Here is a 25334-nt window from a genome sequence, read left to right on the forward strand (position 1 = left end):
TTCAGCTTCTTCCCCAATCCGAAATAGCCCTGTGTCCTCTGCCATCGACGGTATCTCCATTGCCGTAATACTTGTAGGTTTTATAAACTAGAGAAATTAGGTTAAAAGTCAAATATCATAATTATAGGGATTATTTTTGGTAGTTACTAAACAAATTACTATATTACCCTTATTTATTTATTTAATTATTTAATTTTTTATTTAATTTTGATTGACCCACATTTATGCATACAATAACATAATAATTAGTTTAAACAAATGAACCTCTATTATATATATATATATATATATATATATATATATATATATATATGGTTAAATATTTTAAGAATTTAAAGTTATACAAGAACTTGAGAACTCTTAATCTGCTCAACATTTTCCAAAATGAAAACCATCATTAGTCTCTAATGATGCGTTTAAGCCATATCAAGGCTCAAAAAACTTGACGAACTTTTTTTTAATTGTGTATATGCACATATGAATTTGCATGTATGTATATTTTGTATTTTTTATAAAAATTTTCAAAACTAACACAGCCAGGAGACTCTAAGGCAAACATTAAAAAAAAATCTTACTTGAAAACAAAATGCATATATGCACATTTGATGCATATTCAAATATATGCACATTTGATGCATATTCAAATGTATGCACATTTGATGCATATTCAAATGTGCATATATGCACATTTCAACAAAAAAAAAATCATTGAATGTTTTTTGGTTTTGATCCGGCTTAGATGCACATTTTCAGTACAATGATGGCATTAGTTTGAAAAAAATATTGGTCGGATTAAAAATTCTCAAATTCTCGTACAAATATTAGTTCTCAAAAGAATTTCAATTATATATATATATATATATATATATATATATATATATATATATATATATATATATATATCGTGCATTTTTAAAAAATAATGGGATACTATGTGTCTTGACTCTTGAAGAGACTATACATTGTCGACAAAGTATATGCCACATTTCGCCAAGTCTCATCATCAAAGCATGTTCTTATTCTTTCAAGATATATCATGGAAAGTAAATATGAATCGAAATAGCACATATATTCCATACGATAATAACAAAATATTATATATATTAGCATAATCTAGTGGTTTTATTTTAATACTTAAACACGTGCACATGGCGAATGATTCCTATAAGTGAATAAAGTATAATCATAATAAGGCTTGACTAATTTACGTGCACGATAGATAGGTATCCTTTGTTATAGCTTGTAGGAATGGTTCTAAGGTGATAATTTACAAATTTGATATTAATGTTCAAGTATAGTTATTTTAATACTTAAACACGTGCACATGGCGAATGATTCCTATAAGTGAATAAAGTATAATCATAATAAGGCTTGACTAATTTACGTGCACGATAGATAGGTATCCTTTGTTATAGCTTGTAGGAATGGTTCTAAGGTGATAATTTACAAATTTGATATTAATGTTCAAGTATAGACATCATATCCTTTTTTTGTTAAATGATACACTTACATAATGTAGAGTAAATTACATGAATCGTCTCTCGTCCAGGTGCCAAAAAGCACGTTGAATCCCTATTTTCAAAAATTAACTCAGACCGTCCCTGTATAATTATTTTTTCACTCGGGTCGTCCCTGTGGACATAAAATGACATTTTTACCCTTAATAATTTATTTTTTAATTTTTTAATATGTATTTATCATTTTTTTAGATTAAAAAAAAAAAGAAAAACAAAACAAAATACCCTACCAATCAACCCACCCCTCCCGACTCCCCCTTCCCCTTCGTTTTCCCCCTTTCCTTCTACATCATTGAAACCAGGTCTCCAGATGAAGACCACCATCCACTGCTCCATCTCTGCTTCTCCGTTCGCCGCCTGTCCACCATCGTCTAAGATCTGCACACCATTCACGAAGTCGCCGACAACCATGAAGTTGCCGGAAACCACAACCACACATCTCTTTTCTTTATTCTTTGCCATCATTGCAGCAACCATCGCCGCCTCCATCTGCATTCGAAACCACCACCCTCTTCATCTGCGCACAACCATCACCGTCTTCTCCCTCACCCCTCGCCTGATAGAAACAGAAGAATGAATCTACTTTTTTTTCGCCTCTATCTACGTCTGAAACCCTAGATCGGAGGTACATTCCACCAGAGTAATATGAGACGGTTTTGTGTTGAATCAAAATCAACAGAGTTTCAACCTTGAAGAAATCAAGTCTGCCATTACTCACCTCTTTGGAAAAAATCAAATCTAACACCACCTGTAGTGTAGATCTGCGAACAGGTGGTGATGGTTGGTGTTTCCGTCTCTCTTGCTTCGGCTGGTGTTTCTATAAGGCCTGGTGGTCGACGATGGTGGGTTAAGGACCCTTGGGAAGAAGAGGGGGGTAAGGGGTTATCGACAGTGTTTTGAAAGAAAAAGAGGTGGTCGTCAACCGTGGTGTGTAGTGGTCCGGCGGTGGTCAATGGTGGTGCTAAGTTGTCCGGTGGTGGTGATGATTTTGCTTTAGGGGAAAGTGGGTTTAGAAGGGAAGGGGTTAGATAAGGTGGGAGGGATGAGGTTTTTATTTTATTTTGTATATTATTATTAATTGTAAGAAAAATAAAATAAATCAAAAATAAAATAAAAAGGGCAAAATAGTCATTTCATGTCTCGTAAGGGATGAAACGTGTAAATTTAAACTAACGAGGGATGACAAGTGCAACTTTTAACCAAACGAGGGACGATCCGAGTTAATTTTTGAAAATAGGGACTGGATTTGATTTTTGGCACCCGGACGAGGGACGATTCGTGTAATTTACTCCATAATGTATATTGAGGTGGAGTATTACTGTATTAGCATACAAATAGTCAAATACTCACATGTGCTTTGGCATTCATACAAACTAGAAAATGTCTTATCCCTGCTTCGCGGGGACGCAGTTTCGTGCGGAAAAGGGAGACATTGTGTAATAAGAAAGTGTAAAGTCATATGGCGAAAGCGATGCACCTTTTTAATATATATATATATATATATATATATATATATATATATATATATATATATATATATATATATATATATATATATATATATATATATAAAAGGTCCGGATCCGGTAGAAACCCAAAAAATGATAGGAACCGCAAAGATTATTCTCCATCAATCATTTCGTCAAGGGTACAAACGTCAAACCCATTTTCTTGGAACCGCTACCCACTGGATAACCGCCATATATATATATATATATATATATATATATATATATATATATATATATATATATATATATATATATATATATATATATATATATATATATAAGCTAGGCTTAGGTTATTTTGTTTTTACTAACTATTGTGTGCCAGAATGCATAGATCTGGACCAACAAATGGAATTAATAAATGGACATGATTTGAGAGTGTATGATATTACAATGGGATAACATGTACCATATAATTATATAAATTTTAGCAAAAGGGTATTTTGGACAATTAACTACATTTATAAAAAGAAATTTTCGGATTTTTAGGGATAATTAATTCTCCTAAATTTAAAATCTGAATTTTTTTAAGTAATTCAATATTATTTCTATCGTATTTTTTATAATAACGGAATTTATTCTGTCAAAATGACATTTTGTTAAAATGATATATTCTATGATAATGTCAGAATACATATTCCTATAGAGTACATATTTTGATTGAATGTCAGAGTACATATTCCCATAGAATGAAAATCAGATCATATCATTCTTCAAACGAAATAACAACATTTTTTGATTGAATGAACTTTCTAAGAATAACAAATTTTTTGATACAAGTTAAATTTTTGTCATCGCATTCTTAAAAAATTAAAATCTTAATATACTATTATATCATAATGAAACACTCACTAATAACAAAACAGACACAATTTGTAGATTATTCTAACTGAATATTTTACCAGAATATACTATAACATATAGTCTTATCATTATATTGTAGATTATTCTAATTAAATATTCGACCAGAATATACATTCTGATAGAATACACTCTCGTTCTCCATGTATTCTTCTTTTCCCACATCACTGGTAGCCTCTTCACAACCTATATGAACAAAGAAAATGTAATCAAGTTTCAAATATTAAAAAATTAAGTGCATTCTAATAGAATAAAAACTATAAATTCTAACAGAATGTAGTAGAAACTATAAAAGCTAATAGAATGTAGTAGAAACTATAAAATTCATTGCATTCTAAGCGAATAAAAACTATAAATTCTAAGAGAATCCACTACTTTTTACCATAATTCATAAATACCATATAATTAAAATTGAATATAAAGCCTCAAAATTTTGAACTAATCCACCAATGAACAATCTTAATTTGCGGCACTACAAATCCTTAACACTAAAAGAAAAAACAAGAAAAAAAAAATAGCTAATACCTTTAACATATTGGACTCCATATTTTTAGAAGATGTTCAAGTTGATCTTAGATCAAAAGCTCGAACAAGAATGTTGAACCCACAAAACCCAATCCACCTATAACAAAGAATGATTTCATTTTAACTTAAAATCAAGTGAAATTAAGGTGAAAGATTACAATCAAATAAGAATTAAGAACTTCGATATGTCACGATAGGGTGAATAATCGGCTGATGTATCTCGAACTGGAACAAACTTCAATCGGCAAGGTATTTCAAACAAAAAGAAGGCGATTAGAGTTTTATTAACAGAAAAGAAATGGGAAAAAAGAAATTACACAATAACGAACTTCAATCTGTAGTTTACAGTTGTAAAATTGAAGAAGCGAAGATCGTCATGGTGTCGATTTAGGGTTCTGACATAGTGGCGGCAAAGAAATCAACATCGTTTGGGTGAGCAGCGGTATTGTGGTTGCACACATTCTTTTGAGAAAAATAGAATGCAATCGAGGGATGATGGTGATGAAAAAATAATTATATATGTGAATCATTGGTTTTTGAAACAATGAAAATGCATCAGATCTCCTTTGTTCAAGATACTAATGGTGATCGATAGTTCCCCATTTATTTATGTTTATGCGTTTTATTAGGGATACAACTATTATATATTTGTTATACCATAATTAATTATTAGCAAAAAACCGGATATACCCTTTTGATTTAATTAATTACATAATTATTTGCTAATTTGTGATTGATGCATTTAGAAACACAATAGTTGCTAGAAACATTTGAACCTAGCTCTCTCTCTTTCTCTCTCTCTGTATATATATATATATATATATATATATATATATATATATATATATATATATATAATTCTATTTTTTCAATACATACATAATATGATTATCCAAATTCTAAATTATCGTTGTGATTTTAAATTAAAAAGAAATTTAAAAATGCTTTTGTAAAAAACACAACTCGATAGTTACGGTAGGCAATATTTATAGTTTATACTATTAAAAATAATTAAAGCGGACAATCATTATAGGTTATACTATTAAAATGACAATGAAAATTGACATCTATATAGGAGAATGTTGGTTAATCAACAGCCAATGTTTACAATATTGATATAACTAGAAGTACCCAAACATCCCGTATCGTCTGAGGGATAAGTGAATTTGAATGAATGGAAGCTATAAAATACAATGACTATCAAGTTGTAGAAAACTTTGCATCCTATCTCACATCTTATTTGTGATCATGGATATGGTAGGTGACTCATTATAAATCGGCAGGTCTCTATTTATAAGATAATTGTTAAAAAATTCCATGATCTTTAACTTAAAATAGTTTAAAAGTTTTTAGCAACCGGGTAACCGGAACTGAAACCGGTTCCAAAATTTTAGGAACCGATATAAGCGGTTCCGGTTCCAACAATTATAAAATTTACTACATACTTGAAGATATTAGTCTTTTTTTTGTTTTTTTTTTTTTTTGATTTTTTAAACTAAATATCGGTTTGAGTTTTAATGTTTAACAATTATAAAATTTCAAATAAGAAGAATATTAAGGATCATAATATTTTCCATTCATACTTTTTTTTTAATCATATTATTTTTGGATCATAAAATTTTGAATCATAGTATTTTGAATCATAACGATATTATGAATCATACATTTTTGGATCATTTTAATTTGGATCATGTTAATTTGGATCATGTGAATTTGAATCATAATATATTGAATTAAATAAAGTTTTTGTTCAATACAACATTTGGATCATTATAATTTTTGATTCATTTAATTTTGAATCATAAAAAATATAATAATTAAGGATCATTAAATATTTGAATCAGAATATTTTTATATCATAACAAGTTAAGGATCATAAATATATTGAATCATAAATATTTTGAATCATCTCTATTTTGATCATATTATGTTCAACATTTTTTTTAAAAATTTTTAATTTTTTAAAATCAAGTTTAGTATCTAAAACATCTTATTTTTTAAATATTCTTTTTTACAAAGTCATTAGAATAGTGAGTAGAAGTATTCCTTAAATTTTTATAATTTTTGAAGAATTTTTCTTTGGGTTTTTTTAATAAATATAAAAAATAAAAAATAAAAAAAGTTTCAAATTTTCATGCTCATTTTGTAGAGAATTAATTTTTAAGAACTTTGATTTTTTCATATTTTTTTTTCAGAGAAAAAAAAAAAGTTATGGCCGAAAAACTAAGCGGGTGGAAAAAAAATTCACCAGCCAATAAGGGCTGGACACTGGTTTTGCTGGGGTGGGGACACGTGTCAGCTCCTGGAGAGGCCATATGGCCGAATTTTCCTTTTCTTTTTTCTTTTAATCTTTTTGTTCTTGTCACTTGTACCCTTCAAACAATTAACCTTCCCCGAAAATTATCAAAATCTCGCAATTAATTACAAAAATGTCATATCATCTCGTGAGATTTTGACGATAGATAAAATCAAATCCTGACCATTTATTTTTTCAATCTTAAGGCCAAAAATTGTCATCGCGGTTCCTACCATTTTTTGAGTTCCTACTTGATTATATATATATATATATATATATATATATATATATATATATATATATATATATATATATGTGTGTGTGTGTGTGTGTGTGACTTCATTGACTTATATGAATTCATGGCAGTTTTAGATACGAAACAAGCATGGACACATTTATGTAAATGGCGTGTTCGGCAAAACTACCTAGTAGCGGGTAGCTTGTAGCGTTTTGTTAAACGCTACATGAAGTAGCATTTGGATTTGGAGCGTTCTGTTTAAACTGGACGCTAGAAGCTTGTAGTGTCGAACAAGGCTTTCTGTTCAAAACGGAGCGTTTTGTCAAACGCTAGAAGCTAGAAGTTATCAGACACTCTCAAACGATCCGTGCCGAACACGCCCAAAGTAGTTTCAGATGGTGCTTATTAGTAGGGATGAGCATATGGACCGAGGGAACCGGCCGGAAACGGTACCGGAACAGGAACCCGATGGAACCGGTCGGGCCGGGGCCGGGACCGGGACGTTATTTTTATGGATTTTTGGAACCGGGAACCGGTAGGAATCGGAACCGATATAACCGGAACCGGTAGAACCGGCAAAAACCGGAACCGTATGATGCTATTTTTCGAGGACCGGTTCCAACATTTGAAGACACGACAAGAACCAGTAGGAACCGGGAACCGGTAGAACCGCCGGGCCGGTTCGGTTCTTGATTTTGGCCGAAGCCGGTTCCCGGGTCGGGTCCGGTTCCGGCCGGTTCCGGCCGGTTCGGTCCTTTTGCTCATCCCTACTTATTAGCGTTAGATCTAACAAATCACATATTGAAATAAAACACAAATCTAGAAGATATGCATACCAAGAGCAAGATAAAAAAGAAAACCAAGAAAAATCTTAAGAAATCAAAACAAATCTCATAAAATTCTAAGAAATTAAAACAAAATTCCCAAAACCTACAAAATTGAAACAAACTGATCATCCTTGTTGCCTTCTACGTATCAAGGCAAAAGTGTGAGTAGTTCCTTCAATTCCTTTTTTTTTCTTTTGTTATTTAAATGTTCTTCACCAAACTATCCTTATAGGTTTGAAATAACAAAATCATTTTTTTATCTCATTGTGTTTTTCGAAAAGAAAATAGAAGAAAAGAGTTGGGTTTTGAGTCGAGTGGGTCTACGAGAATGGAACGACGTTGTTGAAACCATGCACCAAACTAACTATTGTGATGAAAACCCTAAATCAACGATATAGTTCATCCAATATCGAGTTTTTGAAAGGAAAGCTTGTAAACACGGTCATTATTGAAGGTAGCTCTAACGAGGTTGAGTCGAAATCGAAAATGGGTTTGAGAAGGTGAGTACAAACCAATTGAGGGGTTAAAGAGGTTTATATGTAGGATTGGGCTGAAGACGATGACACTTTTCTAGCATACCCACATAGAGAATTAAAGATAAAAACTCGTTGTTTATGCTCTTTCTAGTTTTCTGATGGGTGGCATAAGACTGATTATGAAAACAACCAAATGAAAGAAATATAGAGACGAAAAGTAAGGGCGGTGTAACATCCCAAATTTCGAGTCCAAAAATTTCTTTTAAAACATTACTAATTCATAGCGTTAAGTCATTCAAACATACAAAAAGGTTTATATGACAAATCATAGTTTCATTTCCAAAACACTTGTTCATTTCATCAGAGTAAAACATCCCAGGCTGACTAACTATGGTGTATGCCATGCGATCATCCCGAGCTCTTCCCTCCGCTACCGGAAGTACCTGAAACCAAAACTGAAAATTATAAGCACGAAGCTTAGTGAGTTCCCTAACCTACCACATACCCTGCGTAATCACATACTGCAAATACTGGGCCACGCCCGCTACTTCGGGCCTCGCCCACTATCTCGGGCCTCGCCCGCTACAACGGCCCCGCCGCTCCAGGCCCCTCCTGGCTTCGAGCCCCGCTCGGATACATATATGTTTCTCTTAGGCCCCACCTGTCTCTGGGCCCCGCCCGCTAACATATACTAACACATAAACATACCACAACACATAACTGAACATATACTACTGAATCCCGTTCTATGGCCTCGCCTATCTTGGGCCTCGCCCTTGTCCTGATACTGATGAGTCGTGGAACCCCGTCCACACTCCTTCTGATAGTGAGATACGGGCCCAGCCCACACTCACTCTTTTCCTAACTTGGGCCTCGCCCCTGCTCTGCTACTAATGAGATATGGAACACCGTCCATACTCTGCTATTGGTGAGATACGTGACCTCGCCCACACTCACCTCCCTACCAGGCACATACATGTATCACACAGACAACAAGTATACTTTATCATGCAAACCATTCCTTGGGCACCCGCCCGACATTGGACCTTGGTCCTTAATATCATACTAGCAAATAGTGCCTAGGGCTAACCCCCGGGTCTTCCTACTCATAACTACATGGGCCGGCATTGTGGCCATAGACCCATCCACACAAAGGGAAACTCACCTGCACTGCTGAACTTGCTGATAACCCTCTACTGCTGACTGGAAATTCCCCGACTGTTGCTTCCTCGGCTCCCCGAGCTTGTAGAGGTCCGAAATGAAGCACTTATCCCAGATCTATAAGCTCTAGCTTCCAAGGTTCCTCCTTGCCAATCTTCTTCTTTTCTCTTCCAAGCTTTAAACCACCAAAATAAGCTTTTCAAGGTCAAGATCTCACAAAATGAAGGTTGGGACGTTCTAGGGTTTCTTCTGAGGTTGGGGAGGCTGATATGGGGGCTAGGGTTGAAGCCATTATGTTCTTTATATAGTGGCACTCCCAAAAATAGGGTTTAGAGGCTGTTAGCGTACGCTGGGGGTAATTCTCGTACGCTGGGCGTACGCCTTAAAAACCCGCGATCTTTTGCCCCGCTACGCTGGGCGTACACCAGCCTTACGCTGGGCGTACCCAGCTAAACACGCGTGCACTTTGTGCATGCTAGGGACTGCCTTGTAAACTTTTCCATTAAGGGCCATAAATGTCAATATCTTCAAAGTGTCATAACTCCTTCACTATAGATCCGTTTCCGATGAACTTTATATCCACGGAAAGGTGGCGAGAAGCTCTACGCGTCTAACAACACTCCCTGGCCCAAAACCTTCTCGAATAATACCTCTAGGAATCTTAAAAGACTAGAACGCCCCTAGCCTTGGCCTCTGAAATTCTATAATTGAGTAATTTAGAACAGGGCGTTACAACTCTCCCCCACTTAAACTAGACTTCGTCCTCGAAGTCCGCTACTGCCAACTATCCTGCAATCTGCTTACTGCCTTCCTGTCCGATCATTCCAACTAAAGCTAGTCCTTGCAGATAATACCCTCGGGTGCACTCTAATCCCGTCGATTCTGAGAACGCAACTTACTCGTCCGACAATCCTCTGGTACTCCCCGAGTACTTATACTGGGAATCCTAGGGATTCACCCCCTTTTCCATGCATGTTTTCTGACCTTCCCGAGGCAACATACCTTAACTAATCCTCTCTTCTAACACTGTGAAGGGCATACCCTTCACGATATCCGTTACTCCAGTCACTCCCAGTGCTGACCACTACTGCCGGTACACACTGAATACTTCTTACTACTACAATTTAGTGATGAGCACCCATCCCAACGAATGGATCAGATAGTCCTTCGAGTAAAAGATTCATGCCTGCAACGGTTAAAACTCAAACGAGAGCTGCGCAACAGGGTCAAACCCTTCCCTCTGAGATTATCCAACCCTGCTGTGAGAGGCGTAGCACCCTCAGTCAATTAGCTGTCTTATACCATAGTCCTCTTATCATCACTGCCACTAACTGGAAGTTATGATGTCCCTTATCCGCCTTCTGGATGAACCGAGACCACCCTGGTCCCCACTAATCTATCCATATCTGGATTACCGGACTCCCACCGGTCGCTACTCCCAACATAATCTCCTAGTCGCTCCCAGCGACTTCCGAAGAAACTTCGGCTATCTAATACTGCTCCATCTACTCTGCCACTCTGGCGCTACAAGTCTTGGGATCCTCGATCCCCTAACTTGACCCTAAGGTACCTACCAGGTCCCACCTGTGCTATTATAATCTCACGGGCCTCGTCCACGGGTCTCATCCAAAACCATATTACTGAGCAACCCTGCTCTCACGTCTCACCTATACTGCTACTCACATACGGGCCTCGCCCACGGGTCTCACCCAACTGAATCCTGGAGCGGCCTCTCCCAAGGTCTCACCTCTCTAGGGCTACGCAGGCTAACTCCATACTATTCTCAACAAACTACCCTTTCCTGATCTCTACCTTGATCACTAGGAGATACGGGCCTCCGCCCACACTCCGCTAACTATACTGCTAATGAATGCTACGGCTTACCCGCAGTCTTACATCACTTCCCTCACTAACTCGCTGCTAGGGAATGCTGCGGCTATCCCGCAGTCCTACCAAGCTCCCCATGTTGTCTCTGTCACTGACTACTAATCTGAAAGCATCCCATGCCGAACGTTCTCGCAATCTACATTCCGACTCACTCGAGTCCCCCATGCGATTGCTCCAACCTGATTTTCCCAGACTAGTTACCAACCAGCTCGAAGACATGAACTCCATGTTGGGAAGTTTCTCAAACTCCCAGCCCTGTGCTCCTTGATCCATCAGTCGCCGTGCCACTTCCTTTCTTTTTCAAAGGTCGCGTACTCATTTTGGATCTGCATGCTCCTGCCCTTGAACACTCGGAGGGTTCTCCCCCACTTTGATTCTACTAATACCTCGCGGCTCGGTGCTTGAATAGAATTCCCAATCCTTCCGATCATCCAACAACCAATCTGCTGCAAACCCCAGCTTACCACGGCCAGGGATCTAACCGATCTATCACTCAACAACACCTTCCTGAAACTAGCGGGACACCATCGAGTCATACACAGGCATGCTACAGTTACTGCATCCTAAGTAACCCGCTCTAGAAAGGAACATCCTCTAACTATCATTCTAAAGTCCTCGGTATGCAGATGACATATATCTTACTCACAAGCAGGCCACACAATTCTGAAATACTAATACCAATAACGATGCAGAACCGTACAATATAATCATGAGTAAAAGTTAACGAGGAAATAAAAGATATGCACCTGCAACGTCCGGTGCTGCTCGCGTCTCAATGGTAGTCATCTGGAAAGCCCTGCCTCCTACCGCAGACGCCTCTGCTCGGCCCTGTCGGCCGTCTGTAATCCTCAACGTCGCAGGGGCAGGTGCTATCACCCGTCCTGCTGAAAGCAAACTCGGACACTGGGCCTTCTTGTGGCCCTGCTGACTGCAGTGAAAACATATCAGGTCTGATCCCTGAGTGGTGGTCGCAGTACAATCTCTGCTAAAATGACCAGTCCGGCCGCACTTGAAGCAACCGGAATCTCCACCACTACCACTCCTACACGCACCCTCGTGCGTCCGGCCACACTTCCCGCATCGGCTGCGGTTCTGATAATCCCTCGATCTCGAATCTGACCCCTTGGGCCTTTTGCCCGATCCTATGGCTACCTGAACCTCATCTGGTTTCCTCTTCCTCTCTAACTCCAAATCAATCTCTCTCTCTGGCACGAGCAATCATGTCCTCCAACGTCTTGCAGCTGGACCTGCTCACAAACTGCCTAATGTCACATCTCAGCATCTCGTGATATCGAGTCTTCTTCATCTCCTCGTCCGCCACATACTGCGGCACGAGGAGGGCTCTCTCTCTGAACTTGGTGGTGATCTCCGCCACAGTCTCAGTCGTCTGCTTCAAATCCTGAAACTCTCGTGCTAGCTGCTGCACCTCGATCACTGGTGCAAACTCGACCCTGAACCTAGCCGAGAAATCAGTCCATGTCATCGCGTCCAACACAGCATCATCTCCAATGGCATGTCCAACCTCCTCCCACCAATCCTGTGCTCTGTCCTTCAGAAGACAGGAGGCAAGTCGGACCTTGTCCCCCTCGGGACATCGGCTCGTACGAAAGGCGTTGGCAACATCGGCCAACCACCTGCTGCTAGCGATGGGGTCCCTAGCCCCATGGTAATCTGGTGCGCCACAAGCTCTAAACTCTCGGAATGTCAAATTACGCGCTCCTATCATAGCCACCATCTCTGCACGGAAGGCTCCCAGCCTCTCATCCAACATCTCCAATATGCCCTCCTTGACCGTGCCAAAGATCACAGGAGTCTGATCTAGAATATTGCGCGTAACCTCGGCTGATACAAACTCCCTCATCCGCTCCTCGAGCTGCTCGGTCCCTGAACCCGAGCCTGATCCCTCTCCGGCGCCTGATCCGCCAACTGGTCTACCCCGTAGTGTCACCATTCTGCAACATAGCATAACTGTCATTAACATACACATTTCTACTGAGGGATCACACTCACACTACAAGTTTCCCCGTCTCATCTCGGCCTTTTCCAAATCGAGTACGGATCCTCTGCTTTCAGTAGTACGGGCCCATACTACCTTCCACATCTATCCGTACTTTCCTCAAGAACCGCTTCGACTCCACCAGGTCACTTCTACTACTACTGATCTCTGCTACTCTCATCCTAGGCTTGCCCTAGGGGAAATCTCTGACTCCAACCAATCCAGTCCTCAGCTGCTGAAGGCCTCCTTGTAATGCCAATTAGCCATCACCTGAATACCATCACATGTGACGAGGCTCAGATAATCCTTCGAGTAAAAGACTCGTCCCTACAACGGTTAGACTCAGACGAGAGCTGCGTAATAGGGCCAAATCCAGCACTCTGAGATTATTCAACCCTGATCACATGTGACGTGACGTATGCACCTGATGGCTAACTCCCATCACTCAGAGTCCTACAAAGCACAAAGCAAGCAACATTCGGACACAGGAAACTACTCAAGCAAATCTATACTCATAACGAGAAACTGTACTAGCATGCGACATAATATCATATACTCAGGCATAACCTAAACAGGCTATCCTACTACTGTCTAACCAGTACTATCATGCAGCTCAAAAGCACATATAACAGGCACGTAAGGCATCCTTCCTAGATCCTTAGCCCTAATCTAGCATGCTGTTCTACTAACTGAAACTGATAAACATAACATAAACTTGTATGGGTATTCTGGGGTACTTACTTGAGCTCGGCTGATTACATGCACCACACCCTTTTCTCTTTTCAAAGTTCTTTTCTTTCTAAAATTTCCTTTCGCTTTTTCTAAAACTCTTTCCCTTTTAAAACTTTATACCACTTCCTTAGTTTGAGTTCAGACACACTCGAGAGTGCGCCCGAATCCCTCAAACCAAGGCTCTGATACCAACTTGTAACATCCCAAATTTCGAGTCCAAAAATTTCTTTTAAAACATTACTAATTCATAGCGTTAAGTCATTCAAACATACAAAAAGGTTTATATGACAAATCATAGTTTCATTTCCAAAACACTTGTTCATTTCATCAGAGTAAAACATCCCAGGCTGACTAACTATGGTGTGTGCCATGCGATCATCCCGAGCTCTTCCCTCCGCTACCGGAAGTACCTGAAACCAAAACTGAAAACTATAAGCACGAAGCTTAGTGAGTTCCCTAACCTACCACATACCCTGCGTAATCACATACTGCATATAATGGGCCACGCCCGCTACTTCGGGCCTCGCCCACTATCTCGGGCCTCGCCCGCTACAACGGCCCCGCCGCTCCAGGCCCCTCCTGGCTTCGAGCCCCGCTCGGATACAGATCTGTTTCTCTTAGGCCCCACCTGTCTCTGGGCCCCGCCCGCTAACATATACTAACACATAAACATACCACAACACATAACTGAACATATACTACTGAATCCCGTTCTATGGCCTCGCCTATCTTGGGCCTCGCCCTTGTCCTGATACTGATGAGTCGTGGAACCCCGTCCACACTCCTTCTGATAGTGAGATACGGGCCCAGCCCACACTCACTCTTTTCCTAACTTGGGCCTCGCCCCTGCTCTGCTGCTAATGAGATATGGAACACCGTCCATACTCTGCTATTGGTAAGATACGGGACCTCGCCCACACTCACCTCCCTACCAGGCACATACATGTATCACACAGACAACAAGTATACTCTATCATGCAAACCATTCCTTGGGCACCCGCCCGACATTGGACCTTGGTCCTTAATATCATACTAGCAAACAGTGCCTAGGGCTAACCCCCGGGTCTTCCTACTCATAACTACATGGGCCGGCATTGTGGCCGTAGACCCATCCACACAAAGGGAAACTCACCTGCACTGCTGAACTTGCTGATAACCCTCTACTGCTGACTGGAAATTCCCCGACTGCTGCTTCCTCGGCTCCCCGAGCTTGTAGAGGTCCGAAATGAAGCACTTATCCCAGATCTATAAGCTCTAGCTTCCAAGGTTCCTCCTTGCCAATCTTCTTCTTTTCTCTTCCAAACTTTAAACCACCAAAATAAGCTTTTCAAGGTCAAGATCTCACAAAATGAAGGTTGGGACGTTCTAGGGTTTCTTCTGAGGTTGGGGAGGCTGATATGGGGGCTAGGGTTGAAGCCATTATGTTCTTTATATAGTGACACTCCCAAAATATGGTTTAGAGGCTGTTAGCGTACGCTGGGCGTAATTCTCGTACGCTGGGCGTACGCCTTAAAAACCCGCGATCTTTTGCCCCGCTACGCTGGGCGTACACCAGCCTTACGCAGGGCGTACCTGTTGGGTTTTGAGCATTCTAACACTCCTATGGTGTACATGCAACCCTATAAACCTTGGATCTATGTTTTCTCTATTATACATGCAAATATTAACTATTCCAAGGTTTCATCCTAACTAGCATATTATGAAGCACCTATACTACAAAGTTCTAGTTAGATGACATACCTTTTGATGTAGCTTGATGTCTTCAAGCTTTAAGAGCTTAGCCCCAATAGTGTGGAAGCCTCAAATGGAATCACAAATCACCAAAACACCTTGGAAGAACTTGAGAGAATATGTATGCACACTAAAATCGGCCCACTCTTATTTTCACACACTTGTCCCAATTTTGTGAGCCAAGGACCCCTTTATATATTATGGAGGATTAGTGTTACATCCATGTAAACCCTAATACCCATGACCTTTCATTTACATAGGATCCATGGGTTAAAAGCTCCATGGACCATCCATGAAAGCTTAGCCCAACCTAAATGAACTTGGCCCATTCCATATATATAAGAGTCCATATTTAATTAGTTATTTTTGATCACTTAATTAATTGTAAATTAATTCTTGATCAATACTAATTAAACAATATGATTCCATATTAGTATATTAGAACTTATAATATATTAATATAAATCATAAATATACTATTCTCAAAGACTATCCATATAAATTGTGCCAGTGAAGTGCAACCCAAATGGACCATGCCGGGTCGGGTCAAGTACATACCAAATATAGTTATGGACTTAGACATTAATCCAACAGTCTCCCACTTGGATAAGTCTAAAACTATTATTGAGTATGACTTCAAAACCTAACTGGCAATCGTAGCTCTTAAAGCCGCTGTCGAACTCTGACCTTGTCAATGACTTGTCCATTAGATAAGGGATCATATATTCCTCCATTCTAGATATCATATGGACTGAGACATGGATTATAATCATTCTCTCTGTCCATTTGTTGTTTCCCGATTTTCGATTTATGATGACTGACTGATTGAACAAATCAAATCAGTCCTGGCTTGGCCAAGCACTCACATGTGTCATCGCTAAATCATCGAGGGGCCCACAGATATCGCTTTTATCCCGAAGGTAAAAGGAATGGATAAACTTCGACTCATATGGCTTGTTCTACTACTTGTTGAATCATACACAAAGGCACGTTTTATAACATCGAGTTACCAATGCGTTTTCGTGCAATTAATGTATAACCAACTCATAGTAACAACTCATATCTCTAGGTTTGAAGAATATAAGATATTATCGTCTCATGATCACTCGTGATAAAATCCATGAAGTGATTCAAATGAGCGCGGGTTGAATCCAATACTCAGAACTTATGAGCACTCATGAGTGTTGTAGCACCACTTTGTCCACCAACTTGGACCTCTACAAACCAACCCATGACAGTCTTGATTCATATCTACTTCCAACATATGACCGACTGTGGATGGTTTGAATAACTTAATCATTCAGGACGAGCGACTTAGTTACTCTGGAAGTCAAAACATGCAAAGTGAAACACAAGAATAAATGAATCAAATATGGTATCAAACCCTATGAATATAAATAAACACTTTTATTTATCACCATACTGATTACTCATTATTCATTGTTTCGGTTTTATCAACTTTATACTTGAATTAAAAACACTAGTTGTCCCATGCTCCAAGCATGTACACTATGTTTTTCTTAAACAATAGCTTTGTCATACACCAAGTATGCACTCTATGTTTGTCTATGATCCTTACTTTATGAAATAAACCAATTGAACATAATTTCAATGATTCTAATTTCACACTCCCAAATCCTTATCGAAAAATGTGAGAATTTCAAATTCCTATCATTTATCGAAATCTGTTTAGATTTTAAACTTATATGCACTGACCCTCCTGTAATGAATATGTACAAAGTCACAAAGACTTTGTCAACTGTCATTATAAGGTATTCCAATGGAGATCAACTCCATGGAAACTAAGTCTCATATTCAAAGTACATTGCTTTGGACATGCTTCTTGCATTAAGTTTTCTAATCTTACACAGATAACTTCCACCTATGGAGACAACTCCATATTCCCATTTTGACTATCACTTCTGAATAAGAGATGCCTCTTTTCAGAATATGTCAATATGGTCCTTCCAAAATTAGCATTATACTTCCAACTGTCCCTGAGCAACCAATCTTTGGTAAACCTCAGATTGTCCTCGACAATTGCTTAATCATTTTAGTCATATCCAATTCTAGACCTTTTCCCTTCTTAATGCCTCTGGGCATTTGGAAAAATTTAGAAATGACAAATATTATAGCACATGCAATCGATCCTGTACCCAAAGCAAATGGTACACGATTCATGATGTCTCACATAAAGACATGATTCTAGACCAGTCTTTTGCTACAATATTTTTATTTGCCATGTTTTCAAAATTTGACTATGAAGAGGGATGCCGTAATCATAATCGAATTTTGAGAACGCAATATATAGAATTTCCTTAAGTTGAACCAATCCAACATGAAATTCATATATATATTCTTGACTAAAGATGATTAAGGTCTCAATCTAAGCCTTTAGAACTGAAATGAAATATATCCTCTCCCTTAATTATAGCAAAACAACTTTTTCAATCCCTGCAGCCTCACGAATTGAAACTTTTGTTTTCTATAATTAACATTGCTAACTTGCAACACTAACAATAATTATCATGCTCCCACTAACATGATGATTATTAGCATAACACTTATGCTCCCACTAGCTTTGACATGTACTCAGAAATCAGCTGGACTTCTAGAAATCAATACTTTATTGACTTTCTTACCAAAGTTCAGATTTCTGATACGAGATGCTTTGATAAACTTTATCAAAATCATACACCTTTCCTTAGATAGCATGCATGTGTGTCTAAACAATTTCAGAACTATGAAAAGGGATGCCGTAATCATAGTCTCAATTGTTTAGACCTTTTGCCATCTGCTTCAAATCTACTTGGTGGAAGTGTTTCCTCACCATCATTTTCATGAATCGGAGAGAAACCTTATGACCCTTAGATTTTATGGTGTATGTGTTCTTATCCATGTGAATCGTCAAAACCATAGTCACAAGACAAGGATAATGACAAATCCAAACTCATATGGACTGAACTTATGCAATCTTAACTTCTTGCCACCTGGCAGTACAGGGCCTGCCATTGCTTCCAAGTTGTTATGCAACCAATTGAGAACTTTCAGAACTCCTATGCAAAGCCAACTTTAACTGGAATGGGCACATAATATGTCAACACGATAGGTTATAAACCTCAAGTCGTGTGCTAGTGAAGAACCTCAGGTTTTATTCTTGATTAGTTCTTGAAATTCTTTTTAGGATCTTTAAGACTCCCACTATCCTCTTGACATATAAGACTATCTTGCCAAATATTCAAGAGATAGTGCAGATTCTTTATCAAGACAAACACTTCACACAATTGGCCTTAGTTGGTCTTTGTTTTATCCAAAACATCACAACTTACCAATTTTAAATGTACAAGAGTAGGACACTTTTACTCTTACATTTGACAAGTGTTTTAAACCTTTCTTTAAGATATGTCACTCAAGTTACAATCTTGGAGTATGACTCTAAGAATTGTTTTGGAGCGAAGTATGACTCATCTTCCTGATCTAACCATTTCAACAATTCATGACTCCTCTTCTTAGTCATAAGAATGCACTAAGATGACCTTTAGAGGACTAATTGTGATATGATTTCTAAATCATTAAGATGATCACAAACATGATACTAAAGTACTCTCCCATCTTTTCAGATTTGAGAAACTTTTATCTTTCTGCCTAATTTGATTCTTCCCATTCGTTCTGCCATACATTGAGACTTTTCCAATGTTTCAGAATTATACTTAAACTTGTAAGTATAACCATATTTACTAAACTTTAGTAAATCAAATAGTCTTAACGAGCTTTGTGGTGGACATGACCAGTGCACAAGAATGTGTACTCGATCCCTTTAGTCCTTCACTTGACTCACACATCCATGTGAACAAGTAATTAGTCTTGATTTTCCAATGCTTGAAAGTTCTCATTCATCATACTATTCAACTTGCATGATTCCCAGTTTCGGTCCAATTGAAACTTGGGCGATGAGGAACATTCCTGATTTGGTAAATTTAGACACTACCACAAATGAAAGAATCAAATCCATTTTCCAATATTGCTGTCAGTGGAATCATATAAGCAACAATTTTCCACAAATGCCATTGTAAGGATACTTCAAATAAATAAAATTAAACAATTTTCTTTTATTTTAAAACTTTGCGGAAAAACTTATCCTTACAATCCACATGAAAAATTGTTGTTATCTATTCCTTAGCAATATATCATAACTTCTTAAGCAACTGCTCAAAATTCTGATGCGCTCGAAATCCACCTTCGCGATCAGAATCAGCATATACTTCCTTTAAGATTTCTCTCCATTCTTTGATTGTTAAAACATCAACATGTGACCCAGTCACATCATGTAATGAGGATCTCAGAATAGAACTTAACAGAGTTAGATAATGGGCTCTACCTGATGTAGAGTCAAACTTATTGACTTTAACATCCTTAGGTAAATTTGGCAGCTTTGCAATCAACGCCCCTTCCTTTGGCAAAATAAACATATTGACCCTTTGGTAATGGGACTATCTCAGACTTAGCCTTTCTCTTTACCATTTGGTCAACCGGGTTGACTATGGCCAATCCCTTTCCATTGGGTAGAGAATGTTTTTTTCTGGATTTCCAGTGTCACCATTGTCACTGTCCATAAAGTTTTTGGGAAGTTGATCTTCTAATCAAATTTGCTTTACTATCGTTCCAAATCATTGCTGATTCAGCAGCACCAAGCAAATAGATATGATCATTAAGGTTCATGTCATAGTCTGTTTCATAGTAGTCCCAAAGGAACTCACTATGTGACTTAGAAAGTGATTGAACATCCAACTTTCTCAAGACTTTGACACCCAACTCTCCCGGCTTGTCAATATGTGACTTCATCTCTAAGATGTGATCACACATAGACCTTGCTTGCCATTAGGGCTTGAGTGACCTTGAACTTGTGGGTTAGGGAGAATAATTGGAGGAGGTGGAGGAAGAGAAGTATGACTTCCATGAGCCAAACTCGGGAAGTCATATTCATTAGGAAAGCTTGGTTTGGGAAGATCATTGTTGTCTAAACCAGACATCAACAATGGGAGAAATTCATGTAAAGTTGATTTAAGTCCTTAATATAACACCCAATATGATATATTAAGGCTAGGACCCAACAAACTATTTTATAACTTGGAAGAGGGATGTCGTAATCCAAGCTATAAAATATTTGAAGGTGAATGACGATTCACCAATTTCCACCAAGATAAACGAAATGTATTATTAGGTTTTAATTGGTTTTGAAACTCCTAGATTCTTTTGAGATTCATTGAACTTTTCAATGGCATGTTTCAATCTCGAGTGTGCCCTTCAGGTTTTGTGACTGGGATGCCGAGGATCACAAAACAAGGTGTGAAGTAACCATGCAAATATACTTGGTACCCTTAATATTTACCCCTCAATCGATGTGCCGGTTAACCACACACGCTCCAACGATACTATGATAAACATTAAGTTACCCTTTGCCTACCTTGTTAAGTCCAGGTTAGTGTGCCGGTTAACCACACACGCTCCACTAACAGCTTAAACAAAGTGCAAAGTGTAATTTCATGGATTAGCACCTTATTCACATTTTCCTAAGTAACTAAGATTGGGAATTTATAAGTGTTTAGTTACTTAGTATTTATCATTATACTTATAATGAAGGGAGAATTATAGTCCTTGTCCTACCTGTTCGGCTAACGACCCTCCACCAGTCAAGGAAGCGGTGGGTGAGAGTGGACACCCATTAAACTGTCATTTTATAGGCAGTAACCTTATACCCCCCTTATAGACCGGCTTCGTGAATGAGGCCTACTAATGGTAAGACGACTTGCTCTTATACATATAATATATTAAACTTTTAATATTATAATAGTATAAGGGTGTATTTTAGACATTTAAAATACTTGGTGGTTTAATCTATTAATTAAACTATACTCTTAATTTAATTAAATTTAAACCATGTCATTATGGAATTATTAATTCTCTTTTAATTAAACACTTTAATTATCTATTAATAAAGTCCATAAGAGTTAATTGAATTATTCAATAAAACATCATAATTCCAATTATTAAATTCAAAATTAAAACCATTTAATTAATTGTTTAAGTTATGAACCCAAGAGTTTTAGAATTCAATTCTTTTTTTTATTTTTTATCATAAAAAAACTTTTTCCAAATTCCAAAACTTGAGGGCAAGTTTTGTAACTCTTGAAAACTTTTAGATTCCATAACTTATGGAGTTAAATACTTGTTTTATGATGAAACTTTTCATGTTCCATAACTTAAGAACAAGTTATGGAATTCTTTAAAACATTGAGACCAAGTTTTGTAACTCCATAAAAAAACTTTGAATCAATTTTTTTTTAAAAACCTTTTCATATCCATAACTTATGGAGGTTTCAAAAAACTCTTTAGATCAAACTTTTAAAACTAATAAAATAATCATATCATTTTATCTTTTACTAAATTTGACCTAATTCAACTCATATAGCAAATGATTCAAATTTTACAAACGTCATGTTTTTTTTTCCTTTTTTTTCCAACTTGAAAATAAAACATTTGCATCAATATAACAGAAAACAACCTGGCTCTGATACCACTGTTGGGTTTTGAGCATTCTAACACTCCTATGGTGTACATGCAACCCTATAAACCTTGGATCTATGTTTTCTCTATTATACATGCAAATATTAACTATTCCAAGGTTTCAGCCTAACTAGCATATTATGAAGCACCTATACTACAAAGTTCTAGTTAGATGACATACCTTTTGATGTAGCTTGATGTCTTCAAGCTTTAAGAGCTTAGCCCCAATAGTGTGGAAGCCTCAAATGGAATCACAAATCACCAAAACACCTTGGAAGAACTTGAGAGAATATGTATGCACACTAAAATCGGCCCACTCTTATTTTCACACACTTGTCCCTATTTTGTGAGCCAAGGACCCCTTTATATATTATGGAGGATTAGGGTTACATCCATGTAAACCCTAATACCCATGACCTTTCATTTACATAGGATCCATGGGTTAAAAGCTCCATGGACCATCCATGAAAGCTTAGCCCAACCTAAATGAACTTTTGCCCCGCTACGCTGGGCGTACCCAGCTAAACACGCGTGCACTTTGTGCATGCTAGGGACTGCCTTGTAAACTTTTCCATTAAGGGCCATAAATGTCAATATCTTCAAAGTGTCATAACTCCTTCATTCTAGATCCGTTTCCGATGAACTTTATATCCACGGAAAGGTGGCGAGAAGCTCTACGCGTCTAACAACACTCCCTGGCCCAAAACCTTCTCGAATAATACCTCTAGGACTCTTAAAAGACTAGAACGCCCCTAGCCTTGGCCTCTGAAATTCTATAATTGAGTAATTTAGAACAGGGCGTTACACGCGGGGTGAAATTTTTTGTTTTATATTTTTTAGGTATTAATCATTTAAAAAGACAAAACAAAATGAAATTTCATATGACATTAACACTTGTTGTTTAACAAAGTTAGTCGTAAGCACCATTGGTGCAACGTTTTAATCTTTTAATGATGACCCATGTTCAAAATTTCTCTAAATAATCTACGGTAACCGAAGGAGCCCATTTATGTTCCTTCCACTTACTTTTATTTAATTAGAAAGTTCCTTATTTTTGTAACCTAAATTTGAGTTTTTAACCTAATGGTTTCATGTTCAAGTCCTAGGCCTAGAAGAATTAGTCGAGTCTCTGAATATTCCTGAGGGTTCTCAGGATAAAGACAACCTTAAGGTGAAGTCAACGAAGTTTCTATGATATTTACCTTTGCGTAAGTATTCCTTAATAAGCGATATCGTATCAGTACCGTGAGTAAAATGTGAAAAGAACCATATTTAGTGAGTCTCTATCAAATAAGCTATGATACTATGGTAATACAAAGTCATAAATTAACCAATTAACCAACTGATTACCCTTCCTTCGCTTCTGAAATAGGGAAAAGGAACTGAAAGAGGTCTCTCATGCCCCTTCAAGTTTCCCTAACCGAGAAAAATGGATAAAATTGGACTTGTAGCTCAACAGTCCACCGGGTAGGTTTGTTTATCCTTCCTATTTCAAATGTATTGTTGGATAGTTATAGCGACCAAATTACACGAGATGTATCTTGTTGGACGGAAGGATCCTATGGAAATAGTCCTTTCAGGTATTGGTGGTTTAGTCCATGGTCCATTGGATGGTCGGTGCAAGGCCTCTATGGTATTTTCTGCGATAAATAAAGACCATTTATATAATTTTTGTGTTTTTTCAAGTTGTAATAATATATTTTGAAAGAGATAATGACTTAAAAATGTAATATATTTTTTGATTTGTACATATTTAGTCACTGACTTTTTTTTTCGTCCACATTTACCCATTTAACTTGTTAAACTGTACACATATAGTCCTTATGACCGGCTACTACAGGTTAGCCGGTAAAAATGACTTAATAGGGTAATATATTTCTCACTTTGTATACATTTAGTCCTTAATATTTTTGTACACATTTAGTCCTTAATATTTTTTTTGTTTCAAAATAAGTCATTTTTGTTTTTATACTCATTCAATACTTATGAATGATTTCTTTAGATTTTTTACAACATCTTACGTGGGATAACCATATGCTGGCGGGATAGGTAGAGGTGGTCCTGCTATATGTGGCGGGATAGGGCCGGCTGTAAGCCGTAGGCACGGAGGCTCGAGAAGAGCGGTTAGGTTAAGGCGGCATGCCGACAAACCCTGGGTATTCCAGTCCGTGTTGGTGATTTTAGTGTCACCATGTCATTTTAAGTAACTGGAACTAACATGTGAGCTAAGGGGCTTCATAATTTGTTCTCTATTATATGTACGGGGTTGCGCGGAGTGCACGCATGTATAAGATCGAATTAGAAGCCGGTTCGACGACTAGTCGGGGTTCCGGGGGCAGCGCCCCCGGGTCCGGGGTTTCCAAAGGGGCAGCGCCCCTTTGGCGGGGTCTAGGGGCAGCGCCCCTAGAGGGGTCCAAGGGGCAGAGCCCCTGGCTGGGGTCCCGCTCTTCCTCTAAAAAAGAGGGTTACGATCTTAAGCTCTCATTTTTCATCATACTTTCACAGAATCCTCTAGCATATTGGCTTACGTTTTCTGTGCCTAGAAACGTAGATGTCCACTTGGATTATCCTAGGCTGAATTTCTTGTGACCCAGGCATAGGGTAGAAATATCAGTTCGGAAAGTGATATCACGATCCAAGTTGGTATCTAGATCTCCACCACAAACCCTAATTTTCCTACAGTCCGATGATTGATTGGACCTGTTGCATGTTGGAATTCCTGTCTGATGACTGATTGGGCCAAGGTATTCCAGTCTGATGAGTGTGGGCATGTTATGCATGATAATATGTTTGTTGTATCGTGTATTTTGGGGGAACTCACTAAACTTTGTGCTTACCCAGTTGTTTATGTTTTCAGGTTCTATCGTTGATCGTGGGAAGGCGAAGACACGACCGTACACACTCATCAACAATATTGAGGATTTTGCTTTTTTTATATTACTCTGATTTTCGATAAATGTATTTTTGAATAAACGTTTTTTTTCTTAATAATGGATATATAATTAGAGAGTT

At 38.0% G+C, this 25334-nt stretch overlaps 1 long non-coding RNA gene across 2 annotated transcripts; it reads right to left on the bottom strand.

The window, feature by feature from the left end:
• Positions 1 to 3883: 3883 nt before the first annotated feature.
• LOC145120887 (uncharacterized) lies at positions 3884 to 5010 on the bottom strand. Of its 2 annotated transcripts, none has more exons than XR_013714411.1 (3): positions 4732 to 5010; positions 4415 to 4511; positions 3884 to 4075 (listed from the first exon to the last, which is right to left on the bottom strand). It is a non-coding gene; the product is annotated as an uncharacterized LOC145120887 (long non-coding RNA). The 2 variants fall into 2 exon arrangements; XR_013714412.1 differs by having other exon boundaries at positions 4594 to 5010.
• Positions 5011 to 25334: the final 20324 nt, after the last annotated feature.

This window comes from Lactuca virosa, chromosome 6, assembly GCF_052849685.1.
Source record: "Lactuca virosa cultivar CGN04683 chromosome 6, Lactuca_virosa_CGN04683_v6, whole genome shotgun sequence".
NCBI lineage: Eukaryota > Viridiplantae > Streptophyta > Magnoliopsida > Asterales > Asteraceae > Lactuca > Lactuca virosa.